Raw genomic sequence first — 14,825 nt, 5'->3', positions numbered from 1 at the left:
TGCAATACAATTCAGCAATTGATTATATTATGTATCGTATATTTTTCTCTCCTTGCTTCATATGTTAATGCACCACTTCTTTCCCCTTCCCTCAAGCATTGAGGAGGAAAGATTATTTTTTTTAAAAGATTTTATTTGTTTATTTACGAGAGACACACACAGAGAGGCAAAGATACAGGCAGAGGGAAAAACAGGCTACCTGCAGGGAGCCTGATGTGGGACTCAATCCTAGGACCCCAGGATCACAACCTGAGCCAAAGGCAGACGCTCAACCACTGAGTCACCCAGGTACCTGAGAAGGAAAGATTACGAATTAAAAGTGGATGATACATCTGTAAGCCACGCCAATTATCAGTCAACTCTGCTTATTGAACACCCAGGGCACTGGGAATCCTACTATTAATCACCAGGGGCAAGTGCAGATGAAAAGGGAGCATGATTTATCATAAGGGCCTAGAACAGTACCTTCACATAGTAGGCACTCAGCTAATATTCATTGCCTCAATGAACACTTTTTTTTTTTAAGATTTCATTTATTTATTCATAGACACAGAGGGAGAGGCAGAGACACAGGCAGAGGGAGAAGCAGGCTCCATGCAGGGAGCCCGATGTGGGACTCGATCCCGGGTCTCCAGGATCACACCCCAGGCTGCAGGGGGTGCCAAACCACTGCGCCACCGGTGCTGCCCTCAATGAACACTTTAGTGAAAAAGAGTAGTGTACTTTATTAGGTGAAAAATCAGGAGGCCTGGCTTGTAATCAGACATCTATCACTTCATTTTGAACTTGAAAAATCACTTCATCTTTCTGGAACACTCTTTTATATTCTGAAAAACATGACAGAATCAGACTAGATGACCTTTAAGATCTCTTCCAATTTTAATATGCAATTCTTCCCGCCAATAGTTTGAAAATTCCTTAAGAATAAGCACAGTTGGTGAACCAAGATGGCGGCTCCCGTGGATCTGGAGTTGAAGAAGGCCTTCACAGAACTTCAAGCCAGTTATTGACACTCAACAGAAGGTGAAGCTTGCAGACATACAGATTGAACAGCTAAACAGAACGAAAAAGCACGCACATCTTACAGATACAGAGATTATGACTTTGGTAGATGAGACTAACATGTATGAAGGTGTAGGAAGAATGTTTATTCTTCAGTCCAAGGAGGTAATTCACAGTCAGCTGTTAGAGAAACAGAAAATAGCAGAAGAAAAAATTAAAGAACTAGAACAGAAAAAATCCTACCTGGAGCGGAGTGTGAAGGAAGCTGAGGACAACATCCGGGAGATGCTGATGGCACGAAGGGCACAATAGGAAATCTCCAGCCGAAGCTTCCTGCCCCCTCCCATTCCTGGCAAGGGCAGGTGGGGGGCCCACGTGGAGAAACTTCTCTTCTGCCCGGGTGGACTTTTTATTTGGATGATCTCATAACCCTGTGTTTTCTACTTCACCATGATACCCTTTCAGACCCCAGTTCTGTATTTTTTATCCTGGCTCTGTCTGCCACCCCTGTCCAGAATACTTTTCTCCCTGGGGGTGAGTCACAAACTCCCAGGAGAGGGAGATGGGAGCCATACAGATAGGGGAGCTCTGCCCAAGCCTATGAACTAGTTATGCTCCTTAGACCAATAAAAGGCATGTGTTCCCCCAGCCACTCTACGAAGTCTGCCTTTCTTGAGCTGAAGGATGAGAACCAAGGGCCAGAGAGGTAGAGGCTTTCAACCTCAACTCCTCCCTGACCTCTTTATTTAAGACTTTGCTGCTGATTTTGTCCCTTTCTGTTCCTTTGAGTAAAATCCCTCACCTCTGAGCCTCCATGCAAATAAGAAGGAAGACCAGGGGGGATAGCTGAATTTAAGTAACCTTGGTGGCTTGTTGCAAATGTTCAAGAAAATGCAGTAATAAAGCAGCAGCACATCCAAAAAAAAAAAAAAAAAAGAATAAGCACAGTTGACGTTTCTTCTCCATAGCACCTAGCACAGTGCTAAGGTCATAGGGCTTGATAAAGACTTTCAAGGTTAGAACCGTCATCCTCCATAGTCACCCTTACCAGAATTAAAAACAAAAACAAAAATATAACCAACGGACACCAAACACTGCCACGAAACATATATCATCTCTAAAAGTAGGACCTAAGAGAAAAGTAGTAGAAAACCTGGAAATCTCTTCAAATTTTTGCATTTCAAAATCTTTAAAACGTTTATAATTTGAAATCCTAACTCAGGTGCCGGTTGCCAATCAAGTAATTTCATTAATCCCAATGAAAACTTGAGTGCAATGGAGTATAACTGCAACTTGATCTTAGCCCTATCCTCATACTCCCTTGCAATCAGCTACACCCATCACTTTATTTACCACCCACTGTCGTAGTAACACACTCATCTATCTCTCTAGCCAGCATTTCTCCTCTGAATTCTAGGACCATATAGCCAATTGCCTATTTGAAATTGCTTAGTCATCTCAAAGGCATCTCAAACTCACTATGTCTGAAAGAGAACTCATGATCTCCCTATAGACCTGGTACTGGTCCACTGTTGGCTAACTCACTGAACGGCACCTCTATTCACCCAGTTCAAGGAATCATCCTTGGTACCACCTTCCATTCTGCTCCCTGCCCCCACTCCCGCTAATCTCCACTTTATCATTAATGATTGCAATTTTGTCTCCTAATCATCTCTGAAACCAGTCCACTGTTTCCTTATCTCCACCATCTCTACCAGCTCTAATCTGGACCACTCTGCTAGCTTACTGACTCTCCTATCTGATTCAATTTTCCCTCCTCCAATCTAGTCTCCACACTCCTGCAAGTGTCATGAATTCATTTCTTCATCAAGATGTTTGCTGTAGAAATGTTTACCCACAATGTGCCAAGCACAGGGGATATGGCAGTAAAGAAAACAGACAAAAATCCCTAATGCCACGGAGTTTACATTTTAGTGAGAAAAGGACACACTAAAAATAATAGATGAAATACACAGGGTGGGCCATTTACTTCCTGCATGATAAATGAAAGAGGGTAACAAATCTTCTCCCTAAAACCACTAGAAAGCTGAACAAAACTATCAAAAACAACCCTTTCAGAACTCTGGAAAGTTACCAAAGGTATAACATAGTGACCAATCATCCCAATTTCCTTGGTACTGTCCCTATTTCAGCACCGAGATTCCTGCATCCCAGGAAACTCTACCCAGGATGTGAAAATTCCATTTTCAGCAATGGTTGCTCATGTTTGGGGAAAAGGCACCAAACCCAAGCCATGGCTCCAGAAATGGGAGTTGAAAGCAACACTCTTTTTTACTGTGAAATAGATATGGCATAGACTTGCCTATCCACAGCCTCCGTCACCATTTTCAACCCTGACCACTGATGTTGGCAACCATGATTTGCAGTTCCCAGTAACGGAGCATCCATTGTTGCTCCCTTGGAGGGATGCCTATGGATTAACTCTTGTGATTTGTATGGAGATAATGCTACTTAATTTTTTTTTAGATTAAAAAAAATTTTTTTTAAGATTTTATTTATTTATCCATGAGAGACACAAAGAGATGCAGAGAGAGGCAGAGGCACAAGCAGAGGGAGAAGCAGGCTCCATGCAGGAAGCCCGACATGGGACTCGATCCCGGGTCTCCAGGATCACAGGCGGGGCTGAAGGCGGCACTAAACCGCTGAGCTACCCGGGCTGCCCTTAAAGTTTTAATATTATAAATACTGTATGCATATTCTAAGTGTTCAGATATAAAGACTGAAAACCATCACAATACCAACCAGCCTGACCCAGAAATCATCAAAAAAGAAAGCTAAATGACTGTTATTTTGATGACAGATGGAAGAACACATGCGACTGGATTAGAGAGGTAAACAACCAAAACACAGCTTTCTGAAAAATAAGCTGAAAAGAATTCGGGACTGGGCATGGTAGAGAAGGGAATGTGAAAGCTCATTCAGAGACTGAATCTTAGAAGTGCTGGATGAGACAGAAAGGCCTTACAAATCAACCAAAAGTTTTCAGTTTTCCAAAAAGACACTAAAGTTCAGTCAAAATTGGTGGCCACTGATTTCGCTTGGCATACTACAGCAACAAACACCCATTATTGCGTCACTCTCTTGATTGCTCTTTGAATGAAGTTACATTTCCTGATTCGGAGGTCACAGCTAAAATGTCCTGTAGATGAACCAAAGAGGGAATTTTGCTACAAGATGGGTTGGCCGTTAGCAGTGTGGAGCTGATTGTGTCGGATCTGACCAAGGATTACGCTTTCTACAGTGTATCAACGGATGGGTAAAATCACAGCAACTAAAAATGTCCCTCCTGGCTCTTAGATACTTTGATTTGAAAAACAATTTTAAATCATTTTCTTGATTTCTATGAAGATTGTAATGAAACTGCAGAAAACATAAAACAAAAGGTCGTTGATATCTTGTATAATTTTGCTCATTTATCTACATATTCAGCATACGGTGCCAATGTAAACTGTAGAAATCAGAAGACTTTAGAAATCAAAATAAAATGTCACCAGAAAAGGGCAGTCACGTCAGGCTCCCTGTATGGAGCCTGCTTCTCCCTCTGCCTGTGTCTCTGCCTCTCTCTGTGTGTATCTCTCATGAATGAATAAATAAAATCTTAAAAAAAAAAAAAAGAAAGAAAGAAAAGGGCAGTCAAATTAAACAGGACTTTCTCAATTTCTTACGAAAACTTTAACTTATTTGGAATCCAATTTTGATTTCGCAATTTCAAGTTACGCTGTGCTTTAAAACCATTCTCCCAGAGAAAAAGAGGGTTAACTTATGATGACATCCAATATGCTTTATGGTGTCCAAAACTTATGGATATTTTTGGGGTACCTGGCTGGCTCAGGCAGGTAGAGTATTTGACTCTCAATCTCAGGGTCATGAGTTCAAGCCCCGTGGTGGGTGTGGAGCCTACTTAAAAAAAATTATGGACATTTTAGACATGAATAGCCTCTACAATGAGTTCATAGATGCAAAGGACCTGTTTGGCAAAGAGCTGGTCTACCAAAAGCAGCTTGAAGATACAAAGTGAATGTATATTTTTGGGGAACTGGAAACTAATTCCTACAAACCTAAAAACCTGATGTTTTTACTTAGTAAAACCTGTGTTTTCCATGATCAACACTTTTGTTAAGTTCAGAGGATATTTTAGCTCTTACATTTAAGTCTTTAATCAATTTTTGAAAGATTTTATTTATTTATCTGAGAGAGAGAGCACAAGCCAGGAGAGGGGCAGAGGGAGAGGGTAAAGCAGACTCCCCACTGAGGAGGGAGCCCTACAAGGGGCTGGATCCCAGGACTTGGATCATGACCTGAGCCCAAGGCAGAGGCCTAACTTAACTGAGCCACTCAGGTGCCCAAGTCTCTAATCAATTTTGAATCAAATTTTGCATGTGGTGGAAGGTAGGGGTCCAGATGTACCATTTTGCATGTAGGTTTTCAGTTGTCCCAGCACCATTTTTTTGAAAACAGCATTCTTTCCCCCACTGAATTGTCTTGGCACTCTTGTTGCAAATCAATTCACCACAAATATGAGTTTATTTCAGATGCTCCTCTATTGCTCTGTGTGTTTATCCTTATGCCGGTACCACATTCTCTTGATTATTACAACTTTGTAGTAAGTCTTGAAATTAGGAAACGTGAATCCTCCAACTCTGATTCCCCTTTTTCAAGGTTTTTTGGGTTATTCTAGGTCCTCTGAATTTACAGATGGACTTTAGGATCAGCTTATAAAATCCTTCAACAAAGCCAGCTGAAGTTTTGATAGAGGATTGTTGAATCCTTACTGAATTTGTACATTGATTTCGGGAGTATTGCCATCTTAAAAATACTGAGTCTTCTGATCTATGAATATGGGATGATTTCTAATGTTTTAGATTTTTATTTATTTATTTTATTTTTTTATTTATTTATGATAGTCACAGAGAGAGAGAGAGAGAGAGAGAGAGAGAGAGAGAGAGAGAGAGAGGCAGAGACATAGGCAGAGGGAGAAGCAGGCTCCATGCACCGGGAGCCCGATGTGGGATTCGATCCCGGGTCTCCAGGATCGCGCCCTGGGCCAAAGGCAGGCACCAAACTGCTGCGCCACCCAGGGATCCCTGTTTTAGATTTTTAATTTCTTTCCACAATATTTGCTGGGTTTTTGGTGTACAGGTCAGCACTTCTATTAAGTTTATTCCAAAGTATTTTTTTTCTGGATGCTATTGTAAATGGAGTTGTTTAATTTCATTTTGATGTGTTCATTGTTAGTATATAGAAATATAGATGATTTTTGTACTTTGATCCTGTACCCACAACCTTGTTGAACTCATTTATTAGTGCTAGTAGATTTCTAGGGTATTCCTTAAGATTTGATATATACAAGATCATGTTATCTGCAAATAGAGTTAAGTTTTATTTACTTCTTCATTTCCAGTCTACATGCCTTTTATTTTTTTCTTGCCAAGACCTTTGTTAGAGAAGTCCATAGGATGTTTAATAAAAGAGGTATGGTCTGAGGGTGAAACTTTTTTTTTTAAGATTTTATTTATTTATTCATGAGAGACACAGAAAGAAAGGCACAGACACAAGGAGAAGCAGGCTCCATGCAGGGAAACCGATGTTGAGACTTGATCCCAGGTCTCCAGGATCATGCCCTGGGCTGAAAGCAGCGCTAAACCACTGAGCCACCAGGGCTGCCCTGAGGGCGAAAACTTGCAACTAGTAGCTAAATAACTCCTAGAGGGACACCTGGGGGGCTCAGCGGTTGAGGGTCTGCCTTCAGCTCAGGGCATGATTCTGGAGTCCTGGGATGGAGTCCCACATCGGGCTCCCTGCATGGAGCCTGCTTATCTCTCTGCCTATGTCTCTGCCTCTCTCTCTCTCTCTCTCTCTCTGTGTGTCTCTCATGAATAAATAAATAAAATATTTAATAAATAAATAAATAATAAATAAATAAATCAGTCCTAGAGATCTAATGCAGAGTATAGTTAATACAGACAGCAATATTGTATTATAATTGTCAGGTTTTTTTTTTAAATAATTGTCAGATCTACTAAGCAGACCAGATCTTAACTATTCCCACCACAAAAAGAAAATGATAATTATGTGAGGAGACAGAAATGCCAACTATGGCTATAATGGCAATCATATTACAGTATATGAACATATCACATCAACATGTTATACATCTTAAATTTATACAATGTTGCATGCCAAATATGTTTCAATTTTTAAAAATGTTGAACATCTGGGGCAGCCCCAGTGGCTCAGCGGTTTAGTGCCACCTTCAGCCCAACCTTGTAACCCTGGGATGAATCCAACTTGATCATGGTGTATAATCCTTTTTATATGTTGCTGTATTTGGTTTGTCGGTATTTTGTTAAGGGTTTTTGTTTCTAGTGTTTTTTTTTTTTAAGATTTTATTTATTTATTCATGAGAGACACACACACACACACAGAGGGGCAGAGACACAGGCAGAGGGAAAAGCAGGCTCCATGCAGGGAGCCTGATGTGGAACTCGATTCTGGGACTCCAGGATCACACCCTGGGCCAAAGGCAGGTGCTAAACTGCTAAGCCACCCAGGGATCACTCTAGTGTTTTTTTTTTGTTTTTTTTTTTTTTAAGATTTTTTCATCCATGTGAGAAAGAGAGAAAGAGAGAGTGCAGGGGAAGGGGCAGAGAGCCAGGGAGAGAAACCCTTAAGCTGACTCCCCACTGAATGCAGAGCCCCATGCAGGGCCTGATCCCAGAACCCTGAGTTGAAATCAAGAGTCAGAGAGTCAACTGACTGAGCCACCCGGGCACCTCTTGTTTCTAGTTTCATAAGAGTTATTGATCTTTAGTTTTATTTACTTGCTATGTTTTTGTCTGAATTTGGTGTCAGAGGACTACTGTCCTCATAATAGGAGTTAGGAAGTGTTCCCTCTTCTAATTTTTGGAAAAGTTTGTGAAAATTGCTATTATTTCTTTCAAAAATGTTTTTGTGGAACTCACCAGTGAAACTTTTTGATCCTGAGCCTTTCTCTGTGAGTAGTTTTCTTTTTTTTTTAAAGATTTTTTTTTAAGATTTTATTTATTTATTCACAAGAGACAGAGAGAGAGAGAGAGAGGCAGAAACACAGGCAGAGAGAGAAGCAGGCTCCATGCAGGGAGCCCGATATGGGACTCGATCCTAGGACTCCAGGATCACGGCCTGGGCCGAAGGCAGGCGCTAAACCACTGAGTCACCCAGGGATCCCTACATCCAGAAGATAATCTAATGAAAGAAGACGCCAAGTATATATTTGGAGTTTATTGTATTTGCTTTTTTATTTGCCATTTATAGTTGTCTTCATTTTTTCCTGTGGATTTGAGTAACCATTTGGTACCATTTCTTTAAACCAATACAACTTGCTTTCCCCGCCCCCCACCTCTTTTGTGCTCTTGTTGGCAAATATGTTACATTTTTAGAGGTTATAGGCACAATGATACAATTATACACACATTGCTTCAAATATTTACTTTTTATTTTTTTATTTTTTTCAAATATTTACTTTTTAAATTAGGAGGAGAAAGGAGATAAAATATAGATTTGTACAGGCTTTTATAGTTACATAATTACCTTTACTGGTGCTCTTTGCTTGTTCATGTAGATTCCAGTTACCATCTGGGGTCACTTGCTTTCACCCCAAAGAATTCTCTTTAATATTTCCAGTAAAGTGGGCAGCCCCAGTGGCTCAGCGGTTTAGTGCCACCTTCAGCCCAGGGCGTGATCCTGGAGACCCAGGATCGAGTCCCACATTGGGCTCCCTGCATGGAGCCTGCTTCTCCCTCTGCCTGTGTCTCTGCCTCTCTCTCTCTCTCTCTGTCTCTCATGAATAAATAAATAAAATCTTTAAAAAAAATATTTCTGGGAAAGTGAATAAATAAATATATATTTTTTCTTTCTTTTTTTTTTTTTTTTTCTGGTAAAGTGAGCCTATTAGGGGCACCTGGCTGGCTTGATCAGTAGAGCATATGATTCCTGATTTCGGGGTCATGAATTTCAGCCCCAGGTAGGGTGTAGAGATTACTAAAAAAAAAAAAAAAAAAAAAGAAAGAAAGAAAGAAAGAAAGAAAAGAAACTTAAAAAAATCATTAAAATAAAAAGGATCGCTTGGCTGGCTCACTTGGTGGAGTATGTGACTCCTGATCTCGGTGTTGTGAGTTTAAGCCCCATATTGTGTGTAGAGATTACTTAAAAATAAAATCTTAAAAAAATAAAAAAAAAATCTTTAAAAATTTTTATGAATTTATAAATAAAGTGGGCCTGCTAGACTAAATCTTGGGTCATGTTAAAACAGATGAAAATTTTTCTGACCAAATGGAATTAAGCTAGAAATCAATTCCAGATAGATAATGGCAACAGTGCAAACTTCCAAGGTCTTAGAAATTCAGCAACAGATTTCTGTTTAATCCATGGGTCAAGCAGAAACCCAATGGTAAATTAGGAAATATTTGGGACAGAACAGGTTCATCAGTGGGCAGCCAGCATGGCCAATAAGTCCAAATTTATTGACTATATTGATGAAGCTTTGGAAAAATCAAAAGAAACTGCACTTTCTCGCTTGTTTTTCACTTATCATGGGATTCCATACCCAATCACCATGTGTACCTCAGAAACTTTCAATGCCTTGGACACCTTTGAAGTCATAAGTGATGACATAGTACTTGCATCTTATCCAAAGTGTGGTTCAAATTGGATTCTCCACATCATTAGTGAATTAATATTTGCTGAATCTAAAAAAAAGTATGAATATCCAGAATTCCCAATTCTTGAATGTGAGGACCCAGAAAAATACCAGAGAATGAAACAGTTCCCATCGCCAAGGATTTTGACAACTCACCTCCATTATGACAAATTACCTGGGTCCATATTCAAGAATAAAGCTAAGATATTGGTGATATTTCAAAACCCTAAAGATGCAGCAGTATCTTTTTTTCATTTCCACAATGATATCCCTGATATTCCAAGCTGTGGCTCTTGGGGTGAATTCTTCAGACAGTTCATGAAAGGACAAGTTTCTTGGGGAAGCTACATTGATTTCACCATTAATTGGAACACCTTGATGATGAAAATATTAAGTTCCTATTATATGAAGACCTGAAAAAAAAACCTGGCTGCTGGAATACAACAAATTGCTGAGTTCCTTGGATTCTCTTTAACTGGGGAGCAGATTCAAACCATCACAGCCCAGACTACCTTCCAAGCAATGCGAGCAAAGTCCCAGGGAACGCAAGGTTTATTATTGGTGCCGTTGGCCCCTTTTTATTCCAACATGGTGCTGTTGGCCCTTTTGTATTCCGCAAAGGTGAAGTTGGCGATTGGAAAATTTTGTTCAGTGAAACTCAGAACCAGGAAATGGATGCAAAATTCAAAGCGTGCTTAACAGGCATTTCCCTAGGAGCAAAGCTGAAGTACGAATCCTATTGCCAAGCTTGATTCTGGCCATTCAGTAGGCGTGCGTATTTCATTTTTCTGAATAATTATTAAGTATAAATAACAAAATATGTTGATAAAATAATAATGATAATTCAGTAACATTTATATACAAATAATGTGATTTTAATAATAATGACATTAGAAAAAGAAAATATTTGGAATGAGTTGAAACGATAATACAATATATCAAAATCTGTGGAATGTAGCTAACATGGTGCTAAAAGAAAAATGCCTGTTCAAGTGTTTTACCCACTTTTCTGGAATTTTCTGCCTTTTACTTAATTGTAGGAATTTCTTATATATATATATATATATATAAGTTTTTAATTATTTATTCATGACAGACACACACACACACACACACACACACACACAGAGGCAGAGACACAGGCAGAGGGAGAAGCAGGCTCCATGCAGGGAGCCCGACGTGGGACTCGATCCTGGGTCTTCAGGATCACAGGCTGAAGGCGGCGCCAAACCACAGGGCCATCAGGGCTGCCCCGAATTTCTTATATATTTTGGATAAAAGTAATCCCTTTGTCAGTTATAGAATATATAACTATTGTTTCCTTCTCTGTGCCTTGCTTTTTACTGTTTTAATACTGTCTCTCCACAGAATTTCTTAAATGTAATGTAGTCCAGTTAATCAACTTTTTCTTTTATGGTTTGTGCCTTTTGGTCTTTTTAAAGAAATCATTGCTTTTGTAAAAGTCATAAACATATTCTCCTTTGCTTTCTTGCGGGTCTTTTGTTGATCTATCATTCTCATTTAGATCCACAATACATCTTGGCTATTTTTTTTAAAGATTTTTATTTATTTGACAGAGAGAGAGTACAAGCAGGGAGAACAAGAGAGGGAGAAGCAGGCTCCCCACTGAGCAGGGAGCCTGATGTGGGGCTTGATCCCAGCCAGGGCCCTGAGATCAGGACCTGAGCCAAAGGCAGATGCTTAACTGAATGAGCCACCCAGGTGCCCCTATTTTGGCTATTTTTGACCATTTGCATCTCTATATAAATATTATAATCAGTGTGTCAATTTCCTAATGGAAAAATACAACCTATTGGGATCTTGATTGCTATTGCATTGAGTTTACAGATCAATTTGGAGAGCATTGATATCTTTATCATATTGAGTCTAGTAATCCATAATGATGGTATATTTTTCTATTTTTATGTCTTTTTTTGTAGTTTTATGTAGTTTCCAGTATAAAGCTCTTGGGCATCTTTATTTGGATTTATTCCTATCAATTGATATTATTTGAAACTATTATAAATGTCACCTTAAAAAATTGATTTCCCATTTATTTGATGTTGGTTTATAGAAGTACACTTGATTTTTTTTTCACATATGCCTATCCAGCAGCTTGCTAAATTTGCTTGTTAATTATAACAGATGTTCTGTAGGTTCTTTTGGAATTTTTTTTTTTTTTTTTGCAAAACCATGTTGTAAATAATGATGGTTTTATTCCTTCCTTTCCTGCCATATTGCTTTTTCCTGTGTTATTGCACTGGATTCCAAGTTTGATATTGAATAGAAATGATGATAACAGAATTTTTTTTTTCTCTCATTCCTGATCTCAGGGGGAAATTTTTCTTTCCTTTGTTTTTTTAAAGATTTTATTTATTTATTCATGAGAAACACACAGAGAGAGGCAGAGACATAGGCAGAGAGAGAAGCAGACTCCTCACAGGGAGCCTGATGTGGGACTGGATCCCAGGACCCCGGGATCATGACCTGAACCAAAGGCAGGTGCTCAACCACTGAGCCACCCAGTTTCCCCAATATTTATTTTTTTATAGATGTCCTTCATAAGATTAAGAAAGTTCCTTCATATTATTAATTTGCTACAAATATTTTTCCTAATTATGAATGAATATTATATATATGCCTTTTTTTTTTCAGACAAATGGGCAGAACATTTATTTCCAACCCACTCCCTGGACCTCTGTCAGAGGCACTGTAGGTAGAAGGCGGAGCAAGCCCTTCTCAAGCATTCCAGAACCCAGTGGAGACCTCACACCTGTCACTCTTCATGGCACACCAGAGAGAATGGGTAGCAGGACAGGCAGACCCATTTCTGTGGATTCAAGTCATGGGGGAACAGTTGAACAGTTACAGAGCTTGTCGGAGAAGACACAGACACCCTAGACTATCATATTTGGAGAATGGCTTGCTTGGGAGGTCTTCAAGCCTTTCTTTAGGGTCAGGGACCACAGCTGGAGCTAGGGGTAGGGCCCAGACCAGTGAGTGCCCCTGGGGGTGGTAGCCTCACTCGCTGGGGCCCAGGGGTCCCGGCTGAGCAGTACCTACACTGCAGGCACATGGGGGTGCACCATCAAGGGATCTAGGCCAGTGTCCACGGAGACTGGCACCTAGGTGTCCTCAGTCTGCAGGAAGCATAGCTTGGTAAGCTGGTGCAGGTCTGCACCTGCCACTTGACAATCTCAGCACAGCTGACAGCCTTCCACCAGCCCGGGCAGAATCTGAGAACAGCAGGTGCCATGTGCAGCCCCACCGCACGCCAGAACCCGAGAATACCACGACCCCGGCAGGCCGCGAATTTGGCTGCCATCTTGCACCTGCATCTCCAGGACATCAGGAGCTACCTGGGGCATTGGAGAAGGTGCTGGGAATTCCACAGAGCCAGCTCTCCGACACTGCTCCATTCTGCTCGCTGCCGTGTTTGAATCCCTCTGCCCACGGCAGAGATGTGTCAGATGAATGCTGGGCAGTGTGCCCCAGGCCATCCCTCAACCCTGGCTCTTCACAACCTTGCCCTGCTCCTCATCCCAGACTTCCCAGGAACAGGACCATTTCCCCTTGCTTCCAGCTTCTCAGGACAGGTGCCATGGTTGCCTCACTGTGGGAAGGGGTGGTGAGGCATAAACCCCCATTTTTTCTGGACAGAGCCATAACCCTCCCCAACCCTGTAGTCCCTGAGACAGGACCAAATCCCTCAAACACAGGGCTCTTTGGGATAGAGCCAAGCAACCTCATCCCAGGATCCATAGGACTGGGACCAAGTTTCCCTCCTCTTGGGCACCCTGGGACAATACCTGTACCCTTGGCCCAGACTTCAAAGATTGAGACTAAGTGCTCCTCATCCCAAACTCTCCAAGGCAGGGACCAGGCCTCCTCTCCTCAGAGCCTCCTACGCTCCAAGCTCCTTGAGACAGAGCCAAGAGTTCTCATCCAAATGCTCCTCAAAGACAGAACTGACCCTTTCCTGCACTCCAGGATCCAGAAGCCCTCACCCTGAGATTCCCTGTGTCCATCGCCCCCACCCATGTCACTCAGAAACTCAAGAGTAGAGACTTGTCACAGAGGGCTGCTTGGGCTCATGGTGTTGAGTACACTGCCCAGTTAGCCTTGGTGGTTCTCCATCACCAGTCTGCTTCCGAAGTCCAGCTGGTCATAGGCATCTCCTGCCCCCTGCTGGTTCAGGCTCTCATCACCGCAGCCATGGACACCTCAAGCTTGATCTGGAGCCAGGATGGTGCCTCTGAATGTTATACAAGTGTTAGATTTTTATTTATTTTAAAAAATATTTTATCTATCTATCTATCTATCTATCTATCTATCTATCTATGAGAGATAGAGAGAGAACAAGCAGGGGGAGCAGCAGGCAGAGGGAGAGGGGGAAGCAGGCTCCCCTATGAGCAGGGCATCCCATACGAGGCTCAAGCCCAGGACGTTAGGACCATGCTGAAGTCAGATGCTTAACCAGCTGAGCCACACAGGCGCCCTTGAATGTTACATTTTTAAAGATTTCTTCTGCATCTATCAAGATGATGATGATAAGACTTTTTTCTCTATTTTTTTAAAAGATTTTATTTATTTATTCATGAGAGACACACACAGAGAGAGGCAGAGACACAGGCATAGAGAGAAGCAGGCTCCATGCAGGGAGCCTGATGTGGGACTCGATCCCGGGACTCCAGGATCATGCCTTGGGCCAAAGGCATACGCTCAACCACTGAGCCACCCAGGCGTCCCTTTTTTCTCTATTTATATGGCAACTATATTTATTGATTTTAGAATATTAGCCTTTACATTCCTAGAAAAAAGTCATTTGTTTCTGACATATTATTCTTTGTATATAGTTCTTGATTCATTTGCTAATACTATATTTAGGAATTTCACATTTATGCTCACAAGAAAGGGTTTCCGGCAATTTTCCTTTCTTATAATCCTTATTAGGTTTTGGTAACAAGATTCTTTTGGCCTCAAAAAAGGAATTTAGAGATGTTTCGCTATTTTCCTATTCTCTGAATGTGTTTGTGAAGAGGAGTTCTTTTCTTTTTTTTTTTTTTTCCTTAGATTCAGCCATCTGGGTCTTGGAGTTGTCTTTGGGAAGATCCTTCATAAGGTG

At 41.1% G+C, this 14,825-nt stretch overlaps 3 pseudogenes; 2 read left to right on the top strand and 1 right to left on the bottom strand.

The window, feature by feature from the left end:
• The first annotated feature begins 943 nt into the window (after positions 1–943).
• On the top strand, positions 944–1,650 carry LOC112907841 (prefoldin subunit 1 pseudogene; annotated as a pseudogene).
• A 7,852-nt stretch (positions 1,651–9,502) lies between these two features.
• LOC112907837 (sulfotransferase 6B1-like) lies at positions 9,503–10,452 on the top strand (annotated as a pseudogene).
• A 2,204-nt stretch (positions 10,453–12,656) lies between these two features.
• LOC112907839 (ribonuclease P protein subunit p25-like protein) lies at positions 12,657–13,119 on the bottom strand (annotated as a pseudogene).
• Positions 13,120–14,825: the final 1,706 nt, after the last annotated feature.

Source organism: Vulpes vulpes, chromosome X (genome assembly GCF_048418805.1).
Source record: "Vulpes vulpes isolate BD-2025 chromosome X, VulVul3, whole genome shotgun sequence".
Lineage (NCBI taxonomy): Eukaryota > Metazoa > Chordata > Mammalia > Carnivora > Canidae > Vulpes > Vulpes vulpes.
Note: the sequence above shows the minus strand (reverse complement) of the source record. Positions and strands in the feature narration are given on the sequence as shown.